At 45.1% G+C, this 13083-nt stretch overlaps 1 pseudogene; it reads left to right on the top strand.

Moving 5' to 3' along the window:
- Window positions 1-4902: 4902 nt before the first annotated feature.
- On the top strand, window positions 4903-5934 carry LOC102432610 (annotated as a pseudogene).
- The last annotated feature ends 7149 nt before the right edge of the window (window positions 5935-13083 follow it).

Below are 13083 nucleotides of genomic sequence, written 5' to 3'. Positions count from 1 at the left end.
CAATACTGGTAGGTGTTAGGTCGGAGAGAGCCCAGGATCAGATACATGCAGACATGGGATGAGACAATGGACTTCCTCTGGAATTTCTCACAGATCTGAAATTTCTCACAGGTCAACGTGCCAGACACAGATACCTGCTTCTTCTCCCTGAATCCACAGCGACCCCCACACAGATACTGACCCATTCCTGAATGTCCCGCCCACCCCCGCAGCTGAGACTCCCTCAGTTGATTGTGTGATGATCCCTGCTGCGGAAACTTCCTCAGTTCAGGCCCCCGCCCTCACCAAACACCTGAATAAAGAGATGTCCCTCCCTCCCTGGAGGCGCGAAATTCACTGGCCCCACCTTTTGGGCCAGTGGGTCTCGCCCGAGAACGCAAATAAACTTCTCCTTTTCTCTCTGATTCACTCGGTTCTCTTTGTTTTCCTCGCCGCCGCTTTTCTGGGCCACCTAACAGTAGGGACTGCCTTCTCAGTGAAAATGGAGTACATGCGGATTTAATCCTTGAACATAGTTGTGGTGGAATGACTGTTCGATGTGAATTTTGCCTATCACTAAATTCCTCTGATGAAAAAACCATCCGATGGGAAATTTACTCGATGTTGTAGCAAAGGAAAAGTCTGTCCAAGTGATATACATTTTCCAGATTACCCGGCATATTTAAAAAGATCAATGACAAACAAAGATTCTGATAGTAAAAATTTCATGGAAAATACTCGTTCCATAAATAGTTCTTTTGCTTTTGCTTCCATGGGTGCAAATATTGCATTGCCATCAGGATATGGGCCATACTGTTTTAGAATTCATGGAGAAGTTTATCACCGTACTGGAACTTTACATCCTTCAGATGGTGTTTCTCAGAAGTTTGCTCAACTCTATATTTTGGATACAATAAAAGCTCCAAGTAAAAGATTAGCAATACCAGAAAACCAGGGCTGCTCAGAAAGACTCATGATCAACATCAACAACCTCATGCATGAAATAAATGAATTAACAAATCGTACAAGATGCTACATGAGGTAGAAAAGGAAGCCCAATCTAAAGCAGCAGCAAAAGGTATTGCTCCCACAGAAGTGACAATGGCAATTAAATACGATCGAAACAGTCAGCCAGGTAGATATAATTCTTCTTGTGTAACCGAGGTTATTGTCATATTCAGAAACGAAGATGGAGAACCTCCTTTTGAAAGGGACTTGCTCATTCATTGTAAACCAGATCCCAATAATCCAAATGCCACTAAAATGAAACAAATCAAAATCCTGTTTCCTACATTAGATGCAATTACATATCCTATTCTTTTTCCACATGGTGAAAAAGGCTGGGGAACAGATATTGCATTAAGACTCAGAGACAACAGTGTAATCAACAATAATACTAGACAAAATGTAAGGACACGAGTCACACAAATGCAGTATTATGGATTTCATCTCTCTGTGGGGACACGTTCAATCCTATTTTAAATGCAGGAAAATTAACTCAACAGTTTATCGTGGATTCATATTCAAAAATGGAGTCCAATCGGATAAATTTCATCAAAGCAAACCAATCTAAGTTGAGAGTTGAAAAATATAGTGGTTTGATGGGTTATCTCAAATCTAGATCTAAAAATGACAATGTGCCAATTGGTAAAATGATAATACTTCCATCATCTTTTGAGGGTAGTCTTAGAAATATGCAGCAGCGATATCAGGATGCTATGGCAATTGTAACGAAGTATAGCAAGCCCAATTTATTCATAACCATGACATGCAACCCCAAATGGGCAGATATTGCAAACAATTTACAACACTGGCAAAAAGTTGAAAACAGACCAAACTTGGTAGCCAGAGTTTTTAATATTAAGCTGAATACTCTTTTAAATGATATCTGTAAATTCCATTTATTTTGCAAAATAATAGCTAAAATTCACGTCATTGAATTTCAGAAACGCAGACTGCCTCACACTCACATATTATTGATATTAGATAGTGAGTCCAAATTACGTTCCTCTAATAAATTCCCTTTCAATGTGCACGAATTTTGTGCATCGGGCCACTAGTAGATTATAACAAGATAGAAAATAAATTTCTTAGAAACTTTTAAAACTTTATGTGTTAAGAAATGTGAAGATTTGAGAACTGAAAACTATTTGGTGTTTGCAGCAGGAAGTTTCTGACAATATCGTTAGTTCTTCGGAGAAAAATGTAAAGAACATTCAGAGCTTTAAAAACCATAATATCTTCCCCCACATTATATCAAATATATGTGAGTTTTCCCACATCCAATAATAAACGTGACTTTTCACAAAAATTTGAAACTGATTTTTATAATTTGTTTTTCAAAACCTTTGTGAATGAGCAACTTATTTACTTTATGATTGGCTACGATGTTTTAGCAACCATCACACTTAATGAGAAATTCTTACAATGGGAGAAAAAAATGGACCTTCAATTTATTCTTGTGATGTAATTCATACAAATACTAAATTAAAAGAAAAATTTCCACCTTATTGAGAAGACTATAACTTTGCCTTCTGAATTTGAAAAAAATTATCTTGTTGGTTAACCTAATTAGCACCTGTAACACCCAAAAAGCTAAATGGCTAATTCAAAAGTCTCAAGTTATATTTCTGTGTATCAATCCTTCTTCTTCTAAAGTGCTAGGCAATTGTGCTTCCAGTAACCTAATTTTTACAATAGCTACAAATTTCTGGAAGTAATTAGGAAGGGGTCTGAGTGGACTTTGATTTTTATTCTAATTTCTGTCCTTCCATCTTATTAAGGGAATCTTAATGGCTAGTTATTATACCAATATGAGAGCTCTAGAAAAGTTCTTCAATTCAAAACGTCAACATCTGCTCAATGACAGTAGGATTTTAATAGCCATAAGTCTTTTACAGTTTAACCAAGGAAGCAGAAAGGCTTACACAAAGAGAGTGAAAAAGATGCAGCTCTCATAGGTACACACGTTCACTCTCAGAGAAAGGGCAGACTTTCATTGCACAGAAAGTCAGAAATATGGAGTGTCTGCCACAATATGTGAGATGCCTCCAGCCACACCCCGCTCATTTGTGGCACCAGACAGGTGCTACTGAAATGGAATTTTTTCAGCACTAACATGTAACAAAAGTTTAGATGACAAATACCCTCTTCTTTTGTTTCTTAATAAACATCTTAAAATAGGTATTCCTAAAAGGTAGCTTCAGGATGGCAAAACTTTGATCCCTTTATTAGTAAAAGCTGGAATGGCATAAAAACCAAGATAAATACCAAACTGGTGATGGTATCAATGAGGTAGCCATATATAACTATCGAGTACTTGCAGGTGGTGCACCTTAGGGACTGAATTTTTAATTTTATTTCATTGTAATTAATTTATATTTAAATAGCTGCAGATAGCTAGTGGCTACCATATTGGACAGCACAGATCTGGGTGATCTTTACCCACATTAAATTTAAAATCATCTAAGCTGTAATTAAAAACTGATTAGGCTCAATTGAATAATTTCCCTCTTCATTTACAAATTGGAGAGATGGGAGGTTTCTAACTACCTACTTTTCTAGTATGCTCAAATATTATTTTAGTAGTTATTAAAGCAGTATCAATTTTCTGATTGATATTCCTGTGTTCAATAAAGTAGATAATCTCAGTTACAAGAATGTATATTTTTCCTTTTGTCTCAATAAAGTTATTTACACTGGATTAAAAAATTAAAAATAGCCATTAAATAGTATTTCTTCATTATCTTGAGAGCTTTGAGGGTACAGTTATTCTCTTGGCCTAGTACCTCCAGGCTTGTTGGCACTTGATAGCTGCCAGATTGATATGTCATTTGTTATTTATTTCAGGTACAGAAACATTGAGTGGTTCTTAACCTCCCACCTTATGCAGTGGGAAGATTCTAACCCTAGAGTACTTGCCTGTGTCCAACTTTTGACATTTACTATATGTATGATTTCAGTGAAGCTGCTTGACACTCCCCCTCCCCTAACATCTATGCTCTTGTTTGTAAAATGAGACTTACATAATAGTGGTTCTGCATAACAAATAATTTGTTACATAGAAAATGCCTGGTGCCAGAAGCCGGTTCATCCTTGCTGCTTGACACAGTCGCTGCAGGGAAGAAACATCTGCACAGCATATGTTTCAAGGGACCTGGAGTATATGGCATACTGTTCTTAATATGTTTGCCCCCCCCCCTCTTAGCGCTATGTGTTTTAAACAAGACCACCTCCCTGAGAAAGGTTGTTTCCCCAGGTGAGGATTTTTTCCCTGGAGTTAGGGATTAACAGAACTAAGGAAGAGAATAAATCAGTGAAACCCCCTAGTGTTACAGAAATACCATGTACTACTTATGAAGAACTTGGACTAAGACTGTTTGCAATAAATTTGGGACTTGTTGGGCCCACATCCCCAGGGGTCTGCCCACCAGGGAAAGCACCAAAGCCTATACCCCTGGAGATCCACCTACACAGGGAAGTCCCGGGGAAGGCAAGCAGCGAGGCTGGGAGGACATAACCTTTACTGGGTAGGATAATCTCCTTCAGTCACTTCCTTCTGGCTTATCAGTAGAGCAGTGACCTTGGAATAGCCCTTATAATGGAACACAGAGATTAACCTAGACAGGATTAAACTCAACAGAACTAGATTAACAAACGCCCTAACCTTTGGAATAGAATGGATAGGATTAAAATCAACTGGTATAAATACAGGTGTAACAGCACAATAGAGACAGAACCTGGCGGAAGAACCTGGCTATGCTGATCAACTGAACGCTGTCTCTGTGTCATTCCTTCTTCGCCGACTCCATCCACACCTTTGGGAACCCCTGGACCTTCTGGGGCTGGACCCCAATAGCCTGGCACTTAATAGCTATTACTTGAAAAAGACTTGTCTTGTAGGCGGCTGTGTGGGAGCTTGGCATGGCAGTACCCACAGCTGCCATGGGGCCTGGCTCCATGGCCCACTGGTGCTCCGTGAGCAGTGACCCGACACACTACGTGCTGGGCATGCAGGAGCTGTTCTGGGGCCACAGGAAAACAAGCGAGTTCCGGGCACACAGCGCGAAGGTACACTCAGTGGCCTGGAGCTGCGATGGGCAGCGTCTGGCCTCTGGGTCCTTCGACAAGACTGCTAGCGTCTTCTTGCTGGAGAAGGATCGGTTGGTCAAAGAAAACAATTACTGTGGACATGGCGACAGCGTGGACCAGCTGTGTTGGCAACCAAGTAACCCTGACCTCTTCGTCACAGCATCTGGAGACAAAACCATTTGCATCTGGGATGTGAGGACTACCAAATGCATCACTACTGTGAACACTAAAGGGGAGAACATTAATATCTGTTGGAGTCCTGATGGGCAGACCATGGCTGTAGGCAACAAGGATGATGTGGTGACCTTTATTGATGCCAAGACACACAGTTCGAAAGCGGAGGAGCAGTTCAAGTTTGAGGTCAATGAAATCTCCTGGAACAATGACAATGACATGTTCTTCCTGACAGATGGCAATGGTTGCATCAACATCCTCAGCTACCCAGAGCTGAAGCATGTGCAGTCCATCAAGGCGCACCCTTCTTACTGCATCTGCATCAAGTTTGACCCCACGGGGAAGTACTTTGCCACAGGAAGTGCAGATGCTTTGGTCAGCCTCTGGGATGTGGATGAGTTAGTGTGTGTTTGGTGCTTTTCCAGGCTGTGCTGGCCTGTGAGGACCCTCAGTTTCAGCCATGATGGGAAATTGCTGGCTTCAGCATCAGAAGATCACTTTATTGACATTGCTGAAGTAGAGACAGGAGACAAGCTATGGCAGGTGAAGTGTGAGTCCCCGACCTTCACTGTGGCTTGGCACCCAAAAAGGCCTCTGCTGGCATTTGCCTGTGATGACAAAGATGGCAAATGTGACAGTAGTCAGGAAGCAGGAACTGTGAAGCTGTTTGGGCTTCCCAACGATTCCTGATTAGGAGGACCTGGCGTAGGGAGACAGATTAAATTAAAATTAGTTTGGTCTGTCTCTCCAAGTTGGTGTGCAACTACAGTATTTGTACATTGCTATAAATTATAAAAGACTTTTTCTCAGGCTGCCCAAAAATTAATTAGTTAAATAAATAAACAAACAAACAAACAAATAAATAAATAAATAAATAACAAGTGCAAATGGGAGGAAAACGGGGTCACACCTAGCTGGGTTTAATCATAATACATTGTTTTTCTAAGACAATTAGCAATTTTTCTATGCCACGGCCCCTGCCCCCAACACAATCAGTAATTTTTCCATGCCGCAGTTTCTCCCCCTAGCACATTCCCTACTGGTCTTATGCCCGAATCAAATCTTTGATTCAGCACCCTCCTCTACGATATGAAATTGAGGAGGCATTTGGAAATGTAGGGGCCAAATAGTATCCCGAGGAGGAGCAGAACAACTGGTCCTGACAAGGAGGAGAGCAGGGTAGTTGTTGAGCCTCCGGGGAAGAGTGCGGCACTGGATGGTGAAGGATTGGCCAGGGTCTCGGCCACTGACATAGAGTCTTAGTTCCCACGTCTTTCCCTTCCCCATTTGTCAGTCCACCAGGCAAGAGGCATGAGGAGGACGGGGTTACAATTTCCAGTGTCTCTTTCTTGCGACTTTGATGGCGGTTGGAGTGCTTAGCACCACCTGGTAGGGTCCATTCCATCTAGGTTTCAGGCTGCCAGGGTTGTGGCACTTCACCCAGATGAGATCACCCGGAAAGAAGGCAGGCTGCGTTGGACTGGATCTTAGCATGTCCTCCTCCCGTAAGGCTCTCACAACCCGTTGTGCTGGCATGGTGCTGCTCTGCAAAGCCTGTAAGGACTTAGGCAAATTTTGGGTAGGCAGCCAGGCAAGATCTTCCTCCCTTAGGTGGGGAAGGAAAGGTGGGAGCCTGCCAAACATACGGGGTGCATCTAGCTCTGAGGAGAGCAAAAGAAAGGAGACTTCCCCAGTTTTCGCCAGTCTCTAATTTTAACTTAATGTTTCCTTTAAGGTCCGATTCATTCTCTCTACCTGTCCAGAACTCTGTGGTCTATAAACACAATGCAATTTCCAGGTAATGCTCAGGGCCTTAACCATGGATTGTGTAACTTTGGCTATAAACGCCATGTATAGACCCCATGTATAGTGGTAGGCCAAACCGGGGGACAATTTCAGTGAGGAGTTTCCTAACTACTACCTGTGCTGTCTCTGCCTTGGTTGGGTATGCCTCAGGCCAGTCAGAGAAGGTATCAATGAAAACCAGCAAGTATTTATTCCCTCCTTGTCCTCCTGGTATCTAGGTGAAGTCCACTTCCCAGTGTTCTCCGGGGTTCTGACCTTGGAATCGCTGCCCCAGCGCGGCCACAACAGGGGGCCCTTGGTTCACCCAGGCACACACTTGGCACCTTCTAACCAAGTCTTGGGATATTTTCTGGAGCCCTGGGATGTAAAATTCTCTTCCCAGTAGTTCTGATAGCTTCATCCCCCCCAGGTGGGTACTCTGGTGGGTCTGGGAAGAGATGGTCCGCCCCAGGGCTTCTGGCACTATAGGCCTCCCATCTGGCAGAATTAGCCATCCAGCCTCTCCTTCCTGGGCCCTTAGTTTCTCAGCTAGCCTCTGCTCCTCTGGCAGATGAGTAGGCTTCTCTGGGAGCCTTCGTGCTGGCAGGGCTATGAGAACTTCTAGGGGCCCTACTGGTCTTTTAGCCACTTCCTTGGCTCCTATATGGCTGCCAGGAGGTTTAGTATCTCAGGAGCATTTTTAATGTCCTTTCCTCCTGAGGTCAGGAGTCCTCTTTAAGGTGGCTCCCGTGTACTCCTGTAAGGGCAGTGTGAGGAGATATATCCCTGCACTCACCAGGGCTTCTTTCTAATCCTGGAAGATTGTAGATCTCCCCTGGCTCCACCTCAGTCACTACTGCCGCCCCCGCATACCAGGTACCTTCTTCTACGAAGCTGCTCCCGTCCATGTAGAGGGATTCTGTAGGGGCTGGTTCATAAGGTCCTCATGGAGGGAAGTGAGGGTAGTCAGTTTCTCCTCGCACTCATGCAAAGGGGCCTCTGCCTCCTCGTCAGGGAGGAATGTGGCAGGGTTCAAGGTAGCTGTTTTCAGGAAGCTGAAATGTTCACTCTTTTTTTTCCTTTCCCCATTAGAGGGCTTGAGTGAGTGCTGAGTTCCACAAGAAAGTCTACCTTTTGGCCCCTTTAATCTGTCTTTAAATGGTAAGAGGAAATTTGCAATGTGTCGATACTTAAATAGATAGTTACAGCTGTCCCTGTAGTAGGGCTCCCCTTACTTGACTTGTTCTCTCAGAACGGACTAAAGGAGCTTTATTTCCCTATAGGGTCTCACATGTCACAGGACCTCACAAGGTCTGTAATTCCTGTAACAGAGGGCTAGTATTCACCACTTTACTAACCCCCTCTATTCTAGACAGGCCTTCCCCAGTTTCCTACAGTTGAGGTTTTGTGCCACCCCTGACATGGCATGGTCACACAGGCCTGCAAGACAGTATACAGGTTGCTAACTGTCAACTGTCTCTCAATAGAGACCAAAACCTGATGGGTATTCTTCTTTGCCCAGTTGGGCACCTGCCCTCTCAGCTGCTAGGCACCCTCTACTTTTGAGGTTCACCCCACATAGTCCCCTTATAGGACAGCTAACACATATCATAACAATGGCCTTCAGTGTGGGAGACTGGACACTTGCCAGTTACTCCCAAAGACTACCAAGGACTGTAGACCATCACCAGTCTACAGAAACTGCTGGCAGCTACAGCTACATTCAAACCTGTAAGAGAATCAAAGGTTAATACAACATATTAATACAATGAAATATAATATTGGCACTATGGCTGCTTCAGGCAGCTAAATCTCCTGCTACTAAACATGACATATGGTAGGGGTATACATTTTAGGGAGGTGACTAAAGTCTATCCTTGACATTCCTATATAAGGCAAAATTGTCCTTGTCTCTCTGGAGCTATGTCCATGAAGATGCAGGCATCATCTAAGTCTATTATACAGTTTTCTGCAGGCTACTGTCAGTGCTGTGCATTATGGCCAGTTCTTCTTTCTAGCCACAAACACAGTCTGTCCAATTTCCTTAAAATGTATTCTGGCACAGGAGAAAGTTGTTTTGCTGTACACAGGTAGCTTAACCCCTATAGAACTGGGCTTGGACCTCTGCCTAGCAAATTGCAGTCTATAAGTTCAATATGCAGCCTCCAGTCCTCCTAACCCAATGAGGTTTCGGCAAGTCTCTGAGTCAGACTCCTCCTCTCTTGGAGAATTTCAAAGTCCTGATGGCTCCCAGGTCCAGGGAGAGCGCCCTTTTCTTTGCCCTTTTCTTAACCCTGTTTATTAGTTACAGGACCCTGCTTTCCTTGTCTTCCCACCAGTCCCCTTTATGGCAGAGCAGCTGCCAGGCCTCTTTGAAGGGAGTGCACTGGAAGGGTATATCAGCCCCTTCCCTTCCAGCAGCAACAGGTACTATACCCTTTTAGCACATTTGCAAACAGGGACTTATACTAGCTCTATCTGCATCTTTCGTAGATCTCAGGCTTGCTGCTCTATTCCTGGGGCTGTAGGAAGGCTAGTACCAGTCACTGGCTTCTGGCTTAACTGCTGTAGCCTGCAAGCCAAAGGCCCAAGTCTTGTATTGCTTGTTGTAAAACAGTCATTGCTCACTGGGCAGCAGTGGGGCAGCTCTAGTATCAGGTAAATTTCTGCCATTCTCCACTTTCTCGCTGTTGCTGCTGCTTCTTTTTTCAGGGCCACTGCAGACAGCTCAGGCATCCAGGCCCCCTTCTTTGTCCTGACTCTTGCGGGCTGAGTCTGCCTAGCAGACAGTTCTAAATCACCAGGGCGGCTGCAGACTTCAGCTGTGTTTCTCCTCCGCTTTGCTCCTGGGAGTTTAGTTGTTTTTAATGTAATAAACTAAGGCAGAGAAAGATTCACGGAGCTTACAAAAAATTTGCGACCTTGAAGTCAGTTGATAAGGCATCTGCTGGTAAGCTACAGATGAAATCCCTATGCCTGCATAGTGGTCTGTAGCCAGTAAAATAACTACCGACACTCTGCCGCTATCTCTCAGCCCAGGGCCCGTTGCTTTCCCCCACAGATTTTTCCTCTTGCTTTTGATCTCTCTGACCAACCCCCTGTATCCCAGTCCAGTTGTTCATCTCCCTTTAAACAGTGGGCATTTCAGAGAAAAGCAGTCCTCCCTTCCTCCACCTTCACCCTCTCTCTCTCCTCTGAGGTGAAGAGGGTCTGCAGTAACTGCTGGCAGTCATCCCACGTAGGCTAAAAAAAAGACTGACTCCAACAGAGAGATCAGACCCAGAGGGGTCTGAGAAAAAGAGGGATTTGATTCTTCCAATTATACAAATCACTAGATGAGAAAGGGACATAAATCATGAAAGGCTGGCCGTCTGGACCCAGGTCCGGTGGCCCAGCCTGCCTCAAGGGCAGGAGAGGCGTTGGTGCCGCTGGCCCAACACCCCTGGAAGCTCCATATTCCATTCCATGTCTAGTATGGGACGGACTGAAGGGGTTGGAGGACGACAAAGCCCCTCCCATCGGTGGGTCCGGAGGGAAGACAATTGGCATCAGGGGAGATAGGGGCTCCAGGTCAAGAGCTGGTGGCATGGCCTGGGCCTAAGGCTGGGGCTCACCCGGATCTGGCACCAGGGGAACATAGGGGGGCGACTGGCCTATGGGTTCTTCCTGCTCTCCCTGAAGGACCAGGGGAGCCTTTCCCTTCTGGGGCCCGGCCAAAAGAATTGTCTGTCTCTGTCCCAATTTTCCCCTCAGGAGGTATGCCCTTATCCACTGGGGTTTCTTGGACAGAATGTCAACCCAAACCTGAATATAAGGAATTTGATCAGGATGCCCTGGGCGGCCGTATATGACATAATGGACCCGGTAGGCAGTGGTCAGATCAAAAGACCTCGCATCCGGCCACCCCACCTGGAAAGTGGGCCACTCCCATTCACAGAATTACTGTAAATCAAAAGCATTAACATTATAACCTTTAAATCTACCCTAGAACTTCAGTTTAATACAGTAAATTTACAACCTAGGTAAGATCAACTGGTAGACAGAAATCTTTATTAACTAAGTGGGCTGATTCCCCTTTAATAGTGAGCAAAAGACTCTGAGAAAAATAATTCTCACAGCTGCCGAGAGACTTTTGCAGACCATTACGGGTTCAGCCCAAACATTCAGCCAAGCGTATCAATAGAAAAGCAGAATAAATCAAAGTAGCTTTCACTTCACAGACTAGCTAATGAGCAGCTAAGGCAGACAAACACCCGTACTTACACTTTCTTAGTAGACTAGCCCAGGCTGGATCTGCATCCAGTCCCCCTTCTCTGTAGTAAATTGGCTAGTCCCACACAAACAAACAGCTATTTCCAAAATGCAATTGAGAACAGTGGGTTTACTTTGTCCTGAACCCATGATGATCAGTGATGAGAGACAGACAAGGGAGGGAGTGACCTGTTTTCACAGATCTTCACACAGATGCCCACCTGGCCACGTCCTTGGGAGCTTAGATTCATCTTAGCTAAGGTACACCCGTATAAACCCCGGGCCTGGTCACCTCCACATGGGGGTGAGTCACCGTTATGCCATATGACAAATCGAGGAACCGCAGGTTGGGGCCCACTTGGACTCTGTAACCGAAGTCGTGGAGTCACATAAAGGAGAGGAGAGGGCAGGCCCCCTCCCTCCACACTCACACACTTTCACCAGACATTCACTCAGAGTTTAAACAATCCACCCAATTCCTAACTAATTCCCAATTTCTGAGGGAGCTCTATGGCTTCCCGGGAGGTGATCAAGCTCCCCTTCCACTCACTCGGAGTGGGCCTGACTGATAGGGGGTCGACGAAGATGACTGACCCTAACCCATTTTGACAAAGACAAAGACAATAAAGAAAAAAGACAAAACAAACCAGAAAAATGCAGCCTAAGGTTGCCCAGAACCTGTAGCTCGCTCCTTGAAGTCCTAAAAATTTTCATAAAACATTGTAGCGGGGTGCACACAGAAGCAGACAACGACGACCCTTGGACCATTTTGACAAACACCAAGACAACAAACACTAAGACAAACAAACACCAGACAGACAAACCCAGTGCAGCCTAAAGCCGCACAAACCAGGGACACCGGCCACCATCATGGCCGCGGGTCAGGACCAGGAGTGCCGCTGCATCCAGCCCTCTGTATAGGTCCTTCCGTGGGAAGTCCCAATTCCTGTTTAATGACTGGTATTCCTTACCTCTCTCGAGAGTCCAGGTGGCTCGGTTTCCGAATTGAAAGTTTTGGGTGGAGTCTCATCCTCCTCCCTGGGACCCAGGATGGAGACTGGAGGCCTCCTTGGTAGTCCTTCCCCACAGGTGTGGGGTATCTCGCTGCGTGCCCAGCAATAAATGGGGGAGAACCTTCTGCCTTAAATAGGGGGTCCCTCTCACCCCTGCCGGGGATCTCACTGGGGCCTCCAAATGTTATGGGTTCAATCAGCGAGATGGACCACCGACTCAGAATTTAAATTTAGGAGCCTTTATTAAGCTGGCCAGCTGACTACAGTGCATCCCTCCCCCTCTGGGAGCCTCGCAGCTTGTAGTGCAGACAAAGGGTCCCGCAAGGCTTTTATTTGCAAAAACTACAAAGCATTAACTGACAGGGTTAAAAGTTCAGTAGGAAAACAGGGTCACACCTGGCTGGAGCATATCATAACACTTTTTTTCTTAAGACAATTAGTAATTTTTCTATGCTATGGTCTCTGCCCCAAACACATTCAGTAATCTTTCCATGTCACGGTCCCTCCCCCTAGCACACTCCCACAAGGGAAATGGCCAGAGAGGGACAAAATGGATCTTGGGGAGTGTGAGACATCTAATATGTGGGATTGAGCAGGAACAGAGTCACAAGGGACTTTCCAAGGATGGGAAACAAAAATTCTAGGCCTAGATAGAATTCTTCCCCTAATAGTCTATTTGGGAGAATGCTGAGATTCAGGGGAGGGACAGTCCCTGAACCAGGGACAGGAGATATTGCTTTGCTTTGGTGGTTTTTTTTAATGCAGGGCACTCTGTGGTGTAAATTTTAGT

Source organism: Myotis lucifugus, unplaced genomic scaffold (assembly GCF_000147115.1).
Source record: "Myotis lucifugus unplaced genomic scaffold, Myoluc2.0 scaffold_860, whole genome shotgun sequence".
NCBI lineage: Eukaryota > Metazoa > Chordata > Mammalia > Chiroptera > Vespertilionidae > Myotis > Myotis lucifugus.
Note: the sequence above shows the minus strand (reverse complement) of the source record. Positions and strands in the feature narration are given on the sequence as shown.